At 29.9% G+C, this 19,095-nt stretch overlaps 1 protein-coding gene across 4 annotated transcripts in view; it reads right to left on the reverse strand.

The window, feature by feature from the left end:
* LOC107456032 (protein qui-1) overlaps positions 1-19,095 on the reverse strand; it is a 224,791-nt gene that overhangs the window by 136,095 nt on the left and 69,601 nt on the right. The gene's annotated exons all lie outside the window — the stretch shown is intronic.

Here is a 19,095-nt window from a genome sequence, read left to right on the forward strand (position 1 = left end):
GTTTTGTTTTCAACAACTAATACTGGGGACATGAAAATGACTGTTTTTGTGAGAATGACCCATATATATATATAAATAAATAAAGTCAAATAAAAAAATGCACGCATTGGGATTGAAAATTTATTTTTTAGCCCAGAAAAACAAGAACTCCGCCAAATCTATCAAATCAGTACCGAGGAAAGCAGGACTAAAAATAGAAGGTATTAGGAACAACCACATAGTTTCATCAAGCAAAAGATACAGATAATGTTGATTTCAGTTCTTACTTTCTTAAGAGTGATTGATTAAATATCAATAGCTTTATTGTTTCTTTGTTGCGTGGATATTAATTCGCGATTTCAAATGTTTATACACTCTTAGTAAAGATTCTGTCTTAAGCGGCCACTGCGAACCATCTTGTATAAGTTATAAAATAATATTGTTAAATAATTAACATTTATGATATTTTAGGTATTTAGGGGAGCCTTTCAAAACGTTGGTTTGTGTTGCATATGTACCAGAAAGGTTCTATTTCTATCTAAGAATGCTCTGCACTGCGATGAAATATACACTCTAAAAAATCCGGGATAAAATTACTGTAAAAAAAATAAATTCTGACTTGCCTGTAATTTTTACCGTAAAATCCGAATAAAGTCACATGTTCCCGCAAAAATAGTTTTTTACCCAGTCATGATATGAAAGAAAAAAATCTGATATGCCGTAATTTTTTACAGTAATAATAAACTGTAAAATCACTGAATTATTCTAGTCAAATCAATATTATTTTAACATTATGGTATAATACTTTACGGTAAAAACGGGTTTTACGGAAAGCACCCAAAGTACCGGTACTTTAAGCATTAATTCAATTTTTTACAGAACTTATTAATTTATTAATCAGGAACTTTTACAGTGTGAAAAACAACAGTCATCAAAGCATGCGAAAATAAGTAAAATGTATTTAATTTCTTTCAACCAGTATATTTTCAAATCTTAAAATATGATGATTCATCCCTTAACCTCATTCTTTTAAACATTTTAGAAAAATTTACTATGTTATACTCTAATAAATTGCAGTGTTGTGCTGTCATTATTACATTTTTCTGCAGACGAATGAATTCGGTTAGTAAGGAGAAAAGCAGAAATATTTACTTGCTTTTAGAAAAGCAAGTTCTAAGTATATAATCGTATAAAAATGCAGCAAAATCATTTTATTTGACATAAAGTGTCAGCATAAATAACCGTAAGCTTAAAAGAATTTATTCTTTCAGTTACATCTTGAATGTCCCCCGAAAGTGCATTAGTTTTCTTTATTTTTGAAGATATAGGCTTTCAGCTAAGTTTGCAGTGTGTGCTAACAGCCCGGATTGACGTATAAGCTCAGCACTATTTTTTCCACGTATTGACCTTTCAATTCTTTAGACAACTTCATAGTCATTGAAATATTTCAAGAATTGTGGTGACAGACACATAAAAGAGATAAGGCATGTTTCTCCAAGCATTATCTTTTATTCTTAAAAAAATATATATCTTGCTTTATATTTCTGTGTGAACAGCTGTAAATCTGATGGGAAAAATAATTGATTTTTTTTAATTGCTTTAAAGTTATGTATTTTAAATTCAAATTGAATATTTAAGGGTTTTTTTTTAATATAGGGTTCAACTTTTAATATTACAAGAATGTGATTATTTGATCCTAACAATGATTATTCTTTTAAGCAATATAATTTGAACAAGACTTTCTAAAAAAACAAGGTTCTTTTTATGATAAGATTTACTTCGCGAAAAAAGTTTCATTAGCAAGCACGATTTTTTTAATAAACCTAAATTCCTCAATGGTCAAGGTTCCTTTAATAAATAAGTTTTTTTTATGAATGAATAAAGTTTCACCAATAAAAATATTTCCGGTAAAGAACAAGTTTCGTTCTTAAATTTTCATTAATAGACACATTTTTCATTGAGTAAATTTTTTTTACTCAACTATGTTTTTCTAATAAGCAATGTTTCCTTGCTTATATAGTCGTAAACAATGATTAATTGATTAGTTTTATTTAAGAAAAAACATTTCTTTAATGTACAAGTTTTTTTTTTAACTGAACATGAATTCTTAAATGAACAAGGTTTATTTGATGATCAGAAATGAACCTTGTTCCTTAAGCAATTTATAAAATATTTCAGTTCTTAAGATGCAATTGCAGTTGCACAAATGTGATCATTACTCCATATCAGGAAGTAAATGCAGATCATCTCTCGGCTTTTTTAATGTTCTTATAGTCTACAAACGGTACACATTAGAAACGTTTATTTGTTCTAAGAGCTCTTGAAATCCCTTCCATCTTAATAATGTAAAGTGATTATAATTAATGTCATCCTGTTTCGACTATTATCGAGTTCACTTTGGTTTAGTCACGAAACTTGGCGGGGGGTAAATGTAATTAAGGGTTTATTTATATCCATGTAGAGTCTGTTCTAATTGACGGATGGCAATAAAATTTGATACACACGTTATACAGTCTACGGAGAAAAGCAATATGCATTAGAAACTAATTCAAATTTAGACAACCAAGATTTTCTACTTTGGAGATGCAAAACTTTATTTAATCATAGCATAAACTCAATGCGTATTCCATTTTTATCCAGCGAAAACACAAAATTATCGAGTTTTCAACAGCAGCGCATTGAGTTTCTCGATCTATTGCAACAACATGACAGCGGTAATGCAAGTACAATATGCAGATTGCTGTGGCTCTGATCAGAAAAAAGTTCGTTCTTTCTTCTGAAATAACATTGCTCTGAATTATGAATATAGTACTGATTTTTGTCTTCCAAGAACTGTGACAATGTTCGTCACTACTTTCTCATCCAAAATAAGCTCCACCTGTTAACTGAAATATGAACTAATTTTTCAATTGTAGATTTTCTATGGCCTACACATATATCAAGTTTCATTGCCATGCCTCAACCAGAACAGATTTTAATTGAGTTTAATTAGGGTAATTTTAAATATCCGTGTTATAGGGATCGTGGCAGAAAACGAAATATACAATTTAAGAACTCATGTTTCACCCAATAAAGCAATTTTCATGTTTTGTTAAATCGGTTCCCACTATTTCATTGCAGAGGAAATAATTGAAAAAGAGAATAAATAATATAATATCGAATATGGAAATAATATCGAAGAGACTGAGAAAGAAGTAAGGATTGTGCTGCAAAGAAATCTCAGGGAAACGGCTTTCAATTAAATTAAACAAACATAAATTGAGCAGACATAGCACACCATAATGTTTCAATAGATCTAGAAAAAAAGATTCCATGTAATAGTTGAACTAGCAAACACGTTTTGGACATGCACCTGTCAATTTATTTCATAACCGGTTTTGAGCAACCTACCCATTTTTTGGTTAACGAAGCTCCATAGCCTTGTAATTTTGATTTCAACCCAGAAGGCAGACATAAACCAGAGCACCTGGATCAAGTTTTGGGATGAACTAGTTTTCTGGAAGAAGAATATGTGGAACTTACCCGCATTTCTGTAACATGGAGAGGAAAATCACGAAGACCTCCTAAAGTTAGTTCGATGTCAAAGGAATTCTAACCAATGATTTGTCTACCCCTGAGGATATTTTACTACTTTAGCATTGTGGCCGGTTTGACCCGGGAGCAGAATTCGTGTCACCCAGTTATCGCTGGTATCTGAGTTATTGGGAGGCGAGTGCTCTATCCTCTAGGTTGCCATGCTTGGTGTAAAAGGAGAGAACATTCAAAATATTATATGAATAAATTAATTGTGCTTATCAATTTTTTTTACTTTTCATACAAGCCTTCTTACCTGATGGTCGAAATTTAANTTTCTCCAATATCTGCCGAATGGTAAAAATTTGCTCAGTAGTTGATCTTCCCCTTCTAAAACCACTTTGATACTCTCCTATTATTCCCTCTGAAAACATAGTAAGTCTATTGAATAAAATATTTGAGAATACCTTATAGCTCGTGCAAAGTAAGTTAATTCCTCGATAGTTTGAGCATTCAAGAACATCTCCCTTTTTATGAATTACACAAGTCAAACTAATTTTCCAATCCTCTGGGATTACTTCCCGTTCCCATATAATTAGTAATAGATCATATATTTTCTTCGCAACCTCCATTCCCCCACCTTTTATTAATTCAGATGGTATGGTGTCAGGGCCAGGAGCTTTATTGTTTTTTAATTTGTCAATTCCCATGATGACCTCTTCCAACGTTGGAGGTGTAACCATTTCTTGGTTATGCATCTGTAAATTGTCTATTGCTATCTCGTCTTCTTCCTCATCACCATTCAACAGATGGTCAAAGTGTTCATTCCATCTGTTCAGCACCTCTTCTCTATCGCTTAAGATCGTTCCTTCCCTGCTTTAAATTATATAGTCATTGAAAAGTCGTTTAAATTATATAGTCATTGAAAAATTGAGCAATGCTTGTTTTGAGGGCTGATTGGGAAAGATTTTGCGTAGACAGTACTTCTATTTTATAGCAAAAGTAAATAATACATCTTTCGCAAAACTATAAGACTCATCTAACAGTAATCTACGTAATATTGAAAGAGCCGTTACAACTAAAACATCCTTGAATAGATTTTTGTTATGCAAGGATGCTACTGTACCAACAACTTCCTCATTTTGTATGTAAACAAAAACAAATTAAATTACTATTGGTCTATACATATCTAAATCAAACTTCGTCGGTTTGTATTTAACATTATCACTTCAAACTGCTTTAATAATACAATTTTCCTTAAAAAAAGAATCTTGAAATTTAATGATTCTTATGATTAGAGTAAAATGCATCATTGTTTAGTTGTTTTCTCCAATTTATCTTGGTAATTTTAAAGTTTGTACACCAAAAGATACCATCATGTTTTACTTTAATCAAGTATATCCCAAGCCACAGTTTTTTTTATCTCCCATAATTTTTGAGGGGTAATACTGAATTGGAAACATATCTCGTGCACAAAAAAAAGACTGCTAATTTTTTTTCCCGACAATGATTTTCCCTAGTAGTAAGAAGATTAAAATTAAATAACAATTGAATTTCCTAATCTCAAGCTCATCATTATATGATTATAATGTATTTATTTACGTGTACGATTTATTTATGTGCAGAGTCAATCTTATAAATTTAATTTATAAATCCATCAATTTCATAATAATAACCTAAATAAGAAAAACTAAGTCTCGATACACCTTTAAAAATAAAATGCCACACAAAATCGTAAACATTTGCATCGATAACGAAATAATATTTTAAGAGTTATCTATAACAAGTTTTGTCTGTATTATACTTCATTTAGTTGATTATCTTCAAAACAAGTTTTTCACATAACCTGAGCTACGAAATCTTTACATAAAAACCCAATATAATTTCCGTGTAATATTATTTAATGTATATTGTCTTTCCTTGCATCAATGCTTAATACTGTGTTTTAAATCCTTAGGTTTTATAATATATAATTTTTAAATTTCTTAGACATTTTAGAAACTGAAATCAGACAATAATACTTTTTAGTGCAATTTGAAAACAAATAATTTAGACTTCGTAAAAGATATACGTATTTAGAATTTACATTTACAATTTATGCATATTTACATACATATTTACAATGATATACAATGATACATATTTACAATTTATAAGCCTGACCTGCTTTTACTCTTCGATTACTATAACAGTAAGAGCAATTCACAACACTAGATGGAATCATCGTTATTGCAAGATTGTTATTATAAGCATCTTGTATATATTTTATGTCAAAATTGCAATAAAAAACAAACATGAAACATGAATTTCCACTTAATATACCTTTTAGTTTTTTTTAATAAAGTTGTCATTATTGTTTGATGATTTCAACTACAATAGTGTCAAAATGGGTAATAAATGAGTGTGGTAAGCATGCAGAGATGTCAACTTGCTCCGAACAGCGGATAAATATTTTCGAGGGGTAGTGTTTTTAATGTGTGATTCTTGGTTTAATAAATTCGATTTATTAGGTTTTTATCCACCATTGTTTCTAAATAATTCAAAGGCTTATATAATTCGCAACTATGTTATAGTTTAGTCATGCTAAACCTTTTAAAAAGTAACAGCATTTGTCAAATATATGCAAATTTTAGTTGGGAGCCATTTTCCGTTTTTTTAAATTATTTTGAGCATCTCTGAGTAAAAATACAACAAAAGGTATATTCTTATGAAGCGTGGTGGCAGGATTCCTAACAATAGTAAACTTTTTTCGTTTTTTATGGCGGAAAGTAACTTGGCCGGTGGTGGCCTACATGTTTGCTTTATAATCAAGATTATAAAGTATAAGATTATGAGGAGGGAATAGGATGAAATGATGTCCGTTTCCCACATGTCATACGTGATTACAAAAATAAATATAATTGTCAATACCCATGTACGAATAATATTCCTCACAAAAGGGAATTCCCTTAAAAGTAATGTCTGTTGAAGCGTCGGAAAGTTAGTAATTCTAAACTTACTCTAAATGCACAATTTTCGTTTTTTGAAAGTTAGCATTTTGGCTACAACTTTGAAACATGGCGTGATATGCCTTTCTCGTTACATCGAGCTTTTACTGTAATTTTCCAAACTACCAACTTTTTCCCCAAAAATGACGGAAACAGGTCTATCTTTCAGAACTTTGCGCCTTTAATATAATTGTCAATCCTCATATACGAATAATATTTCTCACAAAAGGGAATTCCACTAAAAATAATGTCTGTTGAAGTGTCGGAAAGCCAGTAATTCTAAACTTACTGTAAATACACAATTTTCGTTTTTTGAAAATTTGCCTTCTGGCAACAACTTCGAAACATAGCGTAATATGCCATTCTCGTTACATCGAGCTTTTACTGTAAATCATATTTTCTAAACTACCAACTTTTTACCCAAAAATGACAGAAACAGGTCTATCTTTCAGAACTTTACGCCTTTAATACAATAGTCAATCCTCATATACGAATAATACTCCTCACAAAAGGGAATTCTCCTAAAAATAATGTCTGTTGAAGTGTCGGAAAGCTAGTAATTCTAAACTTACTGTAAATACACAATTTTCGTTTTTGAAAATTAGCATTTTGGCAAATACTTTGAAACATGGTGCAATATACCATACTCGTTACATCGTGCTTTTACTGTAAATCATATTTTCTTGACTACCAATTTTTCCCCCAAAAATGACAGAAACGGGTCTTTCTTTCAGAATTTCACGCCTTTAATGTAATAGTCAATCCTCATATACGAATAATATTCCTCACAAAAGGGAATTCCCCTAAAAATAATGTCTGTTGAAGTGTCGGAAAGCTAGTAATTCTAAACTTACTGTAAATACACAATTTTCGTTTTTTGAAAATTAGCACTTCGGCAACAACTTCGAAACATGGTGCAATATGCCATACTCGTTACATCGTGCTTTTACTGTAAATCATATTTTCTAAACTACCAACTTTTTCCCCAAAAGTGACAGAAGCAGGTCCATCTTTCAGAACTTTACGCCTTTAATATAATTGTCAATCCTCATATACGAATAATATTCCTCACAAAAGGGAATTCCCCTAAAAATAATGTCTGTTGAAGTGTCGGAAAGCTAGTAATTCTAAACTTACTGTTAATACACAATTTTCGTTTTTTGAAAATTAGCACTTCGGCAACAACTTCGAAACATGGTGCAATATGCCATACTCGTTACATCGTGCTTTTACTGTAAATCATATTTTCTAAACTACCAACTTTTTCCCCAAAAATGACAGAAGCAGGTCTATCTTTCAGAACATTACGCCTTTAATATAATTGTCAATCCTCATATACGAATAATATTCCTCACAAAAGGGAATTCCCGTAAAAATAATGTCTGTTGAAGTGTCGGAAAGCTAGTAATTCTAAACTTACTGTAAATACACAACTTTCGTTTTTTGAAAATTAGCACTTCGGCAACAACTTCGAAACATGGTGCAATATGCCATACTCGTTACATCGTGCTTTTACTGTAAATCATATTTTCTAAACTACCAACTTTTTCCCCAAAAATGATAGAAGCAGGTCCATCTTTCAGAGTTTCACGCCTTTAGTTTTGTCGCAAGTAGTTATATTTTAGCTGCAGGAAAAACACCAAACCTTCGAAGGATAAGAACAGTTTTTTATCTTTTCTTTATGACTGAAATAAATCTTCAGCTTTTCTTTTTTTTTAATATCTCCATTAATATCAATCATTGGAGTGGCTCATGGATTATTTCTGTCGTCAAGCATTAAGGTGAAAGAGTGGGCCAACGATTTTTTACGACTTAGGGCTAAGCGTATCAGTATCTAATATCTTCGAACTTCTCGACTCTTCGATTTTGAAAAGGGTAACATCTGCACAAGACAGGTCGAAACATGTCAAACGGTTAACACCTTTTTCATGTTGAAAATGATTTCATTTCACCTGATACGGTGTGAAACATTGATAAGTGTTCTAATATATATTTCATTTAATACGAGGAAGGTATTAAAGGAATTTACGATTAATTACAAGTGTCTTCCTATTTTTCTTTACTTTTAAAACATTTTTATGTTTCTCGGGGGAGGTATGTAAAAAAATTAGTTTGTTCCTATAATTTCAGTAGAAAAAAAACATTTTTGCATATATCCGATTTTAATGCACTTTCAAAAATAATTAATGTATCCTAAAAATATTTTTTCTAAAATAATTTAAATTTTAGAACTAAATCGGTTACTTTATCAGTCAAATAAAAGTTGAAACAATCTTATTCAAGAAGATTCTAAAGGGGGAAAAGAAACCTAAAGGAAATGGTTTTGTAACTAAGTAGTAGTACTTTATTTAAGTTGCACTAGAGTGGTTATTGTTGATTTTACCAAAGTCATTACCAAAGCACTTCGGTAAAAATTACCGAGCTGTTTGTTATGATTATCGAGCCAGAAAGTCGGTAAGTTATACCATGTTCTAGTAGTTTTAACAGTACTTTTTACTCAGTATATAAAGATTTAGCTTTATTTATATAAACCTGGTTTTATTTATTATTGTTTGTTAATCTGTTGTAATTTATTATTGCTCAATCAGCTTTATCTTTCTATTAAAACCTAACAACAAATCAGATCTTTTTTTAAATAATATTAAACCTTTTACAACGAACCACCTCTATTTTCTACCGAATTTTTTTTTAAATGGCATAAAATTTATAAAGAGTTTAATTTTTGCGCTAATTATTTCTTTGAAAGCGGAATTATTTGTTATAAATGGTTCTTGGAATAAAAAAAATGAGTAGATTTCTGAAATTACCGCAAATGATAGCTATTTTTTATTTTTTCAAACACATTTTTGGATTATTCAGATGCACGATAAGTTTACTGAATTAAGTTATATTATCTTGGTTTTTTTCGGAGGTAGTTACTAAATTAACAATTTCAATTACATACGACAGTTTAGTTTTCATCAAAAATTAATAAATAAAGAATAAATAAACTTAGTATCTAGGATAAATTCTTGAGTTTAGGTTAGATTTAGAAACTAAGTACATGTTTCTTAAGGATTAGACTTAAAAGAAAATTTTTTCAGAGTCGATTAATCACAAATTTAATATCTAAATATTAAATGTATACTTATGAAATTCTTTTCAACGTTACCAGTTCTTGATAAGATAATAACTTCAAAAGAAATCTCAACTTCAAAAGCAATTTATGCAAATGAAAAACAGGTTTTATATATTTTTTTTGAGTTTAGGCTCTCGACTTAGAAACAAACTTAATTTCTTGATGATTATTTTTAAAATAAAATACTAAAACTTCGAATCGCGCCTATTAGCCATCAATTTAATATTTAACTAATACAAAATTGCTTACGAAATTGTTTTAAAGAACATGTTTTTTAAAGAACACGATTTTTAAAGACTATGCTTAAAATTAAACATTTAAATGTCAAATTGTGTCGATTGATCATCAGTTTAGCATTAATTAATATTTCAGCTTTGCTTACGAAGTTTTTTTTTCTTTAACGTTACTATTTCTTGATCAGACAGTATAACTTCAAAAGAAATTTAAGCATTTAAAAAAACTGATTTAGCATATTTTTCGAGTTAAGGGATCTAGATTTAAAAACAAGCTTAATTTTCTGATGATTATTCTCGAAACAAAATATTAAAACGTCAAATTGTGCTTATTAACTATCAATTTAATATTTAAATATTAGAAGTTTGCTTGCTAAATTGTTTTTAACGTTAAGACAATTGATACATTATTGCAGTTCTTGATTGAGCAGTAACTTCAAAAGCAATTTAAGCAACTAAAAAACTGATTTTGGAATTTTTTTAATTTGGGCCCTAGATTTTGAGAAAAACATAGTTTTTAGATAGTTATTCATGAAATTAAACATTTAAATTTGTGCTACTAAGCATTATTATACGATAATTTAATATTTAAATTGTAAAAGATTGCTTACGGCATTGTTTTCTCGGTTACATGCTTCAACACAATAGCTTCAAAAAATAAAAAAAAGATGAAAATAAAAATAATAATAAAAAACCTAAATCAACTTAAAAAAAGAAAAAAAACTTTGCACTTTACTCTTTTTTTTCGAATTTAGATTCTAAATTTTGAAATAAACATAATTGTCTAAATGCTTAAGTTTAAAATAAAATATTTATCAACTTTTTATTATAAATATTTAATTACCTACTTATTTAATCATGCAACTCAAAATATGAGATAATAATCTCAGAATAACGAAAAATCTTTAAAGATGTATATATCTTTAAAGCAATATTTTTTTAAAACTTTTTTTACCATTTTATTAGAATATTTTACCTCAATTGTAATAAAAAAAGAGAGAGATTTAGCAATTTAAAATTTTATTAATATCATTTAAAGTAAATTATTTTCAAATTAGGAAACACAGAGCTTAAAGCAGAATCTTTTTAAAGTAAAAAGTTTTATTTCAGCGATGAATATTTTTTTCCTCGGTAAAAATAGTGTGTAGAGAAAGTTTCTTGTATAAACAACACCTTGAAATAGAGCAGCGCCGAGAATAACAATTCCTTTCTTTACAAATGACAGTGATGTTTTTTACCCGTCCTATAAATTTGAGAAATGGAAGGGCTTTTCTGTGTGATTACTTGGTCAATAATGTCACTTTTGTTTTGAACCAGATCAATCATCAGACATAGATTCCACTGGAAAACTATTATTTCTGTGCAATAGCAAACAAATATTAGGAATAGAGTTGTATATTTGTTATGGAAAGAGGCATATAAAGTTACTATAAAGAATGGATTTTTTGGAATATGCATTATTATAATTTTGTTGTAGGGCGAGTGTTATTGAACATGGTGTCTTCAACTATGAAAAGAGAGCCTCGATGGCTCCGAGGATAGATCGTTCGAATTCTAATGAGGCAAACCGGGTTCAAATCCCAGCAATAGCTGGTTGGTACGAATCCGCATCCGGCTTGCACCGACCACAGGGCTGATTTGAAATATCCTCAGTGGTAGACGGATGATGGGTTAGATTTCCTTTTCCATCACGCTAACCATGGGAGGTTCTCGTGGTCTTCCTCTCCATGTAACGCAGATGCGGGTTAGTTCCATCAAAAAGTCTTCCACGAAGGCAAATTTCCTCCTATACTTGATCCAGGAGTTCCCTTTTCTTCTGGATTGGGCTCACAATTACAAAGCTACGGAGTTGAGCATTAGTGGTCATAGACCCAAAAATTGGGTCAGCTGTTCAACGACGGTATTAAAAAATAAAAAAATAATTAAAAAAAACTTTGAAAAGGTACTCCAATGTAAGACCGAGTTAACACGTCTTATATACTAGTGAATTGGAATTGTTTTATTCTAGTGGTAGACACACTACAATACTCCACCACCAGAATTTCATCCATGATGGAACTCAATAAATGGATACCACTAGTTTATTCATTGTTGTTTTGTGAGAAGCCGATAGAGCTGTAATAAGATCACTGAATAGAACAATGTATTGAGATCACGATTGTGTGCGTGGTCGCTCCTGTGTTGCTATCAGCAGTCGAGTATGTACAGACCGTAGTGTGTGATCGAGACTTGAGAAGCAGCAGCTCGAGGAGGTCAATGTCACTGTCACAAACAGCAAGTCAACTGTTCGATTTGGACCATCTGTCGAAGTAGGCGTGTTCAAATTGAAGCGGACGTCTCGGATGCGTTAGTCTCGTCATATCACGTCCGCAGGTCACCAATGTAGGGCGTTTGTTATCGATGATGTCTACCTTCAACTATGAAAAGGTACCCCTAGATATAATCAAGTTGACATGTTCATATATACTGGGGAATTGAGATTGTATTAGTGTAGATGTACCTATATTCTTCTTTTTTCTGTTGCAGAAGAATTTTTAACATATCTTAGATTCTTTTGTATCGCTTATTTCAAAATCTGCAATTGGTTTTCTCTTCAAGCTACAGTTTTATGTTTAAAATGACATTTGACTATATTTTGCCGAAATATATAAGCATGAAAACATGATATAAAACAGGGAGTAGCATAAATGTTTAAAAAAACATCTGGGAGTTTTGGAATATCATCAGAATTAAAATTTTCTAGGAATTCATGCCCAGAAATGCTGTCATTCGCCCATAAGGGCAAATCCCTAAAATGAACTGTTTCTTAATGTGCTTCTGAATGAGTCATAACAGGAATAATGACATTTCTAGTCATGAGTTTTTATGCAATTTTAATCCTGATGCTATGCCTTAACTCCCCTTGAAGTGTGTTGCAACATTTACGCAACTACCTTTTACGCATAATGCTTTTGTGCTTTTATATTTGGACAAAAAATGGACCAAAAGCATAATCAAAAAATTTCAAGCTTTAGAAGCATAACTAATTTTAGATTAAAAATCTCCCCACCCGAATCAGGAAAAATCATATATTTATATAAATACAACAAAAAATATGTCCTCCAATGTAATATTTAATTAAAATACCATTCTTGACTTAATAGTAGAAGCATATATTTTACTAAAAAGGGTATTTTTTGTGAAATAACATACCTTATGTGTATGTTATTTCAAAAGAATGTTTGCATTCCTGATGTATTCTGTGACATTATAGATACATAGGTTTAGTGAAAGAAGATGTAAACAAAACTGAAAACAATCAATCATGAGCAATAGGTTTAGCTGAAAAATTATTATTTCTATGGTATAGAAATAAAATATTTGAAATAATATATTATTTGGAAAAGAAAATTTAATAAAGATAAACATTGAAAATATGCAAAGAGAAATATTTTTTGAAAAGAACTAGCTTATATAATAGTAAGATGTGATAAGTTGGAGATTTCAGAAATGTTGTGAAATCTTAACTAAAATGTTATCTATATGTTTGATAATGTGTCTAGCTTTTTCGATATATTAAAAAATAGATGCTTAAAATTTATAAAAAAAAACTTAATTTTTGACGAAATCATTACTTTAAAAATTCTCTGAGCTAATATTTGTTTAATTGAGGAATTTTTTATCTTCCCTTTTTTGATGATATGAACTTCTAAATCATTAAGTATCAATTAAGCTTTGAATAAGCTCTAGTATTATCAACTACTGTATTTCGTTACGTAGAACATAATTATGATAAGAAAATTGTGATTTATTCATTTATTTTTAATGCTTAGAAAGTTACTCCGACGTGGTATTTCTTGGGCATATCAAAATTTGCAAAACTTGAGAATTATTCATAGCTTTTATAATTTTTTCAGTGGTCACTTTGTTCAGCTGGATGGATTATTGTTAATTTTTTGACCCTTTGACGTAGAATTTTTATTAAACCTATCTTTCACACTTTTTTCATTGTTTTGAATTAACTTAGGTCAAAATAGGTGAAAAATATTATATTGAGCATTTTAATAATTTAAGGTTAGGAAATACAGTATGAAACTTCGATGTCTTTTTCTTAGTTAAAGTTAGAATCTTCCAAACAAGGCTCACTTACAAACAATACTTTCTCAATTTTGTACTTATTTAGAGATAAAAAAAATAGTAATTCATCATTGAAATTTCTTTTATATTTAAAAACAAATTATTGATGAATTTTTGAATAGGAAAGAAAAAAAATTAAACTCTTTTTTTTGTTGGTTTTTATATTTTAGTACAAATATAATTCCAATGATCTAACAGATTTTTTCACTAACTATTACTGTTTCTCATAATTAAAAGTACTAAAAATGAGTTTTTGCTTGTAATTAGAGAGTCAGTAAAATATATAAATTTCTCATCTGCGCCAAAGATCAAATGATTAAAGCTGAAAAAATCTAGCCACATCGGTCTCGAAAAAGCTTTAGAAGTTTTTTTTTGTACATAATAAAAGGATTTGTTTGTTCTAAAGCCCAGATACTACAAAATGGTATATTAAGTTTAAACTTATTGTTTTACTTTGAGTTGAAGATATATTAGATAAAAATATATTAATTTTCCTTGTCGAAAAAGCTTTGAAAAACACCATAAAGTAAGATTTTTTGGGAGATTCCGAGTCTTTATTAATAACTAACTAAACTATCGTAACTAACTAAACTAGCGACTAATATAAATAAAAAAAACATTTTTAAAGATTTAGCAGTGTAACAAATTCAAAGCCTGAACTACATCCCTCAATTGTAAAATTTGAATAAACCTGACGTTTATTTTATGCAAACGATAATGTGTTTAATTATTCAAGCGATAAGGTAAAATATAGAAGTTTCAGAAATTCTTCAACCGAACAACAGTTTCTTTCATCAATCTTTATTTCGAAAATCTATTCTTTTGAATATCGATTACTGCATTTTACCAAAATAGTTTTTATTTCTGCCGCTTCTGTGCATTTACTCTTTTCTTAACTTGTATCAAAACTCTTTTTTCATTCTTGAATGTTTACCAAAACACACAAAAGAAGAAAGAACAAGCTGAATTTACCATTCAGCATCAAAGACATAATTGAGTAAAAGAGGAATTCGAAATATAAGTTTCGCTCTAACATGTTCTAGATTGAAAGAAAAAAAATAGAATGGCTACTGGAAAGGAAGAAATCGTTAAACTGAAGACCGGAGAGGTCGATAATGCTAATTTTATGGTCGATTCGGCTGTCACGTTAGTTTTAACAATTGATTAGAATTCCAAACCGAAAACTATCTGCTATGCCATTCAATTAAATTAACAAGATTTTTTGTTTAAACGCGTTGTTCTCGCATAAGCTAAAGTACACGTTTATAGAAGGGTGCACATTATTTTTGGTCAATTATCTTTAAACTAGAGATAAATAATTACTGAAATCTCTTTTAGGATGGCTTAAAATTAAAGTAATTTTTGTTTCTTTTGCAAATATGCAGAACTTGTAAAAGAAAATCTTTTGAAGAAAGTATTTTTGCATTGTTTTATTGAACTCAACAAATATATCATCATTCATTAATTCATCAAATCTCTATTTACTTAACTTCCGTGATGTTTTGTTTTTGGATGAATGAATAAAGTGAACCGTTTTTCATTTTAAAGGGATTCGAACCAATGCCAGAATTTACAATTCTCCCATTCTCAATTGCTAAAATTTTTAGGAATTATATAAACTTTTTTTTCAGGGTGCTATCAACTAGCAGATGAAAAATAATACAAAGCAATCTAAGAAGATAATATTTAAAAAGCAGAATGAAATATTTTACAGAAAAAATATTATTATTTCATATTTTACAAAAGTGTTTTATAAATATTTTTAAGAGCTTAACGACATGTTTATGATACTCTGTCAGAAGAAAAATATTTTTTATTGATGTGTGATTCTCACACTTACTTTTGAGACAGAGGTTGTGACTCTTGGAATCATATTCATGGAAAAACTTAAAATAAACAACAGCAAAAAGATTCAACGTTACGAAAAAAACTGAAACCAAATGACATGTAAGATTTAACTAATGAAAATTTTTGATGCCTTAGCAAAAATCAAACTTATAAATAAAATTGCATTCGACTGCTTAGATAGCAGAAAGAGCTGACGGCAACATCTTGAACTCGTGACAGCAAACAAGCAATAAAATGATCTAAAAAAAATTTATGACCTTTCTCTAGCAGACTATTGATAATAGCTGGTGATAATGTATTGCTGATGATAGACGTTATACTATACTTAGAGTCGGTGACTATGCAAATTTTATCTAAAGCATAAACAACCTTCTGAAAAAATATGCACCGTTTAGTTTATTATTGCTCATGTGAACATTGAGGTATACGAATGTGCAGATGTCCTTTCTAAAGAAGACAAAGGCTTAGATGCGTTCCCGAGTCAACTCTAAATATGCAAATGTGATTGCCAAACGCAAATTAAAGAAAACACCATTCCAAAAATAACTGTTCTGGAAACTTTTCATCTTCAATAGCAAGACTCCGTACAGGACACTTCAATGACAAGAAGATATCAAGACATGACCACCAGATATTACTCTACATTCTGATATGCCCGCAAACCAGATCTAGATTATCATAGAAACCTTTCATCCTCAATAGCAAGACTCCGCATAGCATACTTCAAGGATAAGAAGAAATCACAAGACAAAGCAACCAGATATTTGCAGACTATGCTCCAAACCGAATTAACGCCAGAACACATTTTCAAAATTTCTAACTATTGGAAATATTTTGGAACGAATACTAGGAAGACAACAACAACACTATGTTAAGATACAACGATACTTACGAAGGTTTTTTTTCCCTTGGGTAGTAATGATACAAGTTTTTATAGTGCAATTTTTAAAAATTAAGTTCGATGTCATCTTACGTAAAAAAAAATTCCATCTCTGCAGGTTTCTCCATATCAGTTACACATAAATAATTTAGAACAATAAATCTATTTTTATTAGACTCAGAAATATGCTGTAGTTTGGCACTTCTTTCAGAATAAAGATAGTTTGGTAAAAATAATATCTGCTATTGTAAAACATTCTCATTCTCTCAACTACAAGATTTGAAAAATTTTCCGTATTAAGCCCAAAAACATCATTAATTCTCCAAAAATTAACTTCCAAAACTATACAATACTCCTTTCTAACCGTACATTCTAAAGTATTTTCTATGTTCCCCGTGGATTCTCCGAGTATTTTATTAGAACGAATAACTACACCCCGCTGTGCTGTTTTATGTTCTACTTATTCTGCTAGGTGGTATTTGAGATAATTTTCCAAGTAGTCAGTCTTTTATTTACACGGGGTTCTATTATTATGCTCTTCGAAAGGAAATGACTCTCATTTGGTAAACTAGTTTAATGGTTTACACAGGGATGAGTTCCAAATGGTGCATAGAATAAAATGGTCTCGAAAATGTTCATTTTTGGATACTGAAACTATCTGCTCGTTTTCGAGATTGGATAATATTTGTTCAATAGCCGTTAAGGAATTTTTGCTAAGTTTTATGTAATCATCGCAAATTTATGTAATGATTTAACACAAATTTTGGAGGCAGAAAGCGTTTTGAAAGAGGTTCTTATATGATAAGGGAATCTCACTACCAATATTAACTTTCTCCTTAAAATGAGAGCTTAAATGTTTGATTTAATGTTATTGGATTCATTTGTTGGAGCTTAATGACACAAGGTCTATGTACAGCCTCAAACCATACAGTTTTATAACGAGCATAAGAGATTACGAAGTAAGAAAAAAAACAGGTTGGATACCAGATGGCACAAAAATAACCAATAATTCGAAAAATCAAATGTAAAAGAAATAGATAAAAATGTACGTTTTGCTGTCGACTGTTTATGAAACAATTCCTCCTATTAAATTATAAAGTTAAAACATTCAACAAGGGATGGCGCTGCTTTTTGACAACTATAAAATGCAATTTTCTACTGCACGTCAGTCGATTCCAACTAAAATATTTCCAATAGTCTCTGTTAAGTTTGTGCTTGAGCTACACCATAGCTGTAAAGAGTAACTATTTTAAAACTATTGTTTTATAGTTATTCGAAATAAATGCAACAAATCATGCATCCATTTTTTTCGTTTAGTTTTTCAAATTATTGGTCATTTTTAAAACGTCCTGTAAAATTAATAAATATTATTCTAGATAATTTGCACAAACAGTGCTTTCAAATAAGGTTGGTAGAAAAAAGTGCCGCAAAGTATAAAAAGGTCATAAAGGAGCCTCGTGATAATCCTTAGAAGCGAAGTAAAATACGTGAATTAGTGTGACGTATCATTTCAAAAGCAGCAAAATATAATTAGAGTTTGTAAATCTTCCGTTGAAGAAAGCAACTTCACAAATTAACTGTACTCATTTGATAATATAATATTTTAGACAATGATGGTATAATTGATAGTTACCTTAGAAATAGTATTAAATTGGAATTTTGAAATGAGATATTGTCTCTTATTATACTAAAAGGAGTTTAATGAAACAAAATGGTTGATTGAAATCGAAATACAACTTATTTAAGGTCTTATTTTTTCAGTTTAAGATACTCAATATCATTTACATTATCAAATTTTTGAAAGCTTAACTATATTAGACTCAGAAAAGGGAACTTTTATATGAATAAAACTGTAGCAGACTTTTTAAAAGTAAAGCTGAATGTATTTTTTAGAACCGTTCATTTCTTTTCTTTTCTTCATGTTAAGTCTAATCAAAAGCCATTGCCATCAAGTTGAAAGTTTTCGGAAGAGTTTAAATTGACCATCAAGATTCTTTAATGTTGGGTTTTCATTTTTGCTGAGAAAGATAACACACTAACTAATCTGCAAGCTAAATGTTCTGTCTGCATTTTCGCCACTTGCATTTTTGATGATCCGGCCGTGATTTGAATACACTATCTTTTGATACGGCAAAGTAGGAGCAAATCGGCATCGACGAGCTTTTAATCCTGGACGGAGATCAAAATGCAAGTTTAAGACAAAGAAATGAAGAAGGAACTGGAAATACTTGTTTTAGAAATGGAAATCATGTTTTAGAAAAGTGCCTTTTCTATGTTCAAAATATTTAACAATTAAACGCAGAATTCCATACATTCATTCCCATACTTTTTTAAACTTTAAGCATAATCATTAAAAGACAAAGTTCTGGAACATACGACAACCTTGTAAAAAATGGACTAATTTGAAGAAAAAAAAATATA

Source organism: Parasteatoda tepidariorum, chromosome 5 (genome assembly GCF_043381705.1).
Source record: "Parasteatoda tepidariorum isolate YZ-2023 chromosome 5, CAS_Ptep_4.0, whole genome shotgun sequence".
NCBI lineage: Eukaryota > Metazoa > Arthropoda > Arachnida > Araneae > Theridiidae > Parasteatoda > Parasteatoda tepidariorum.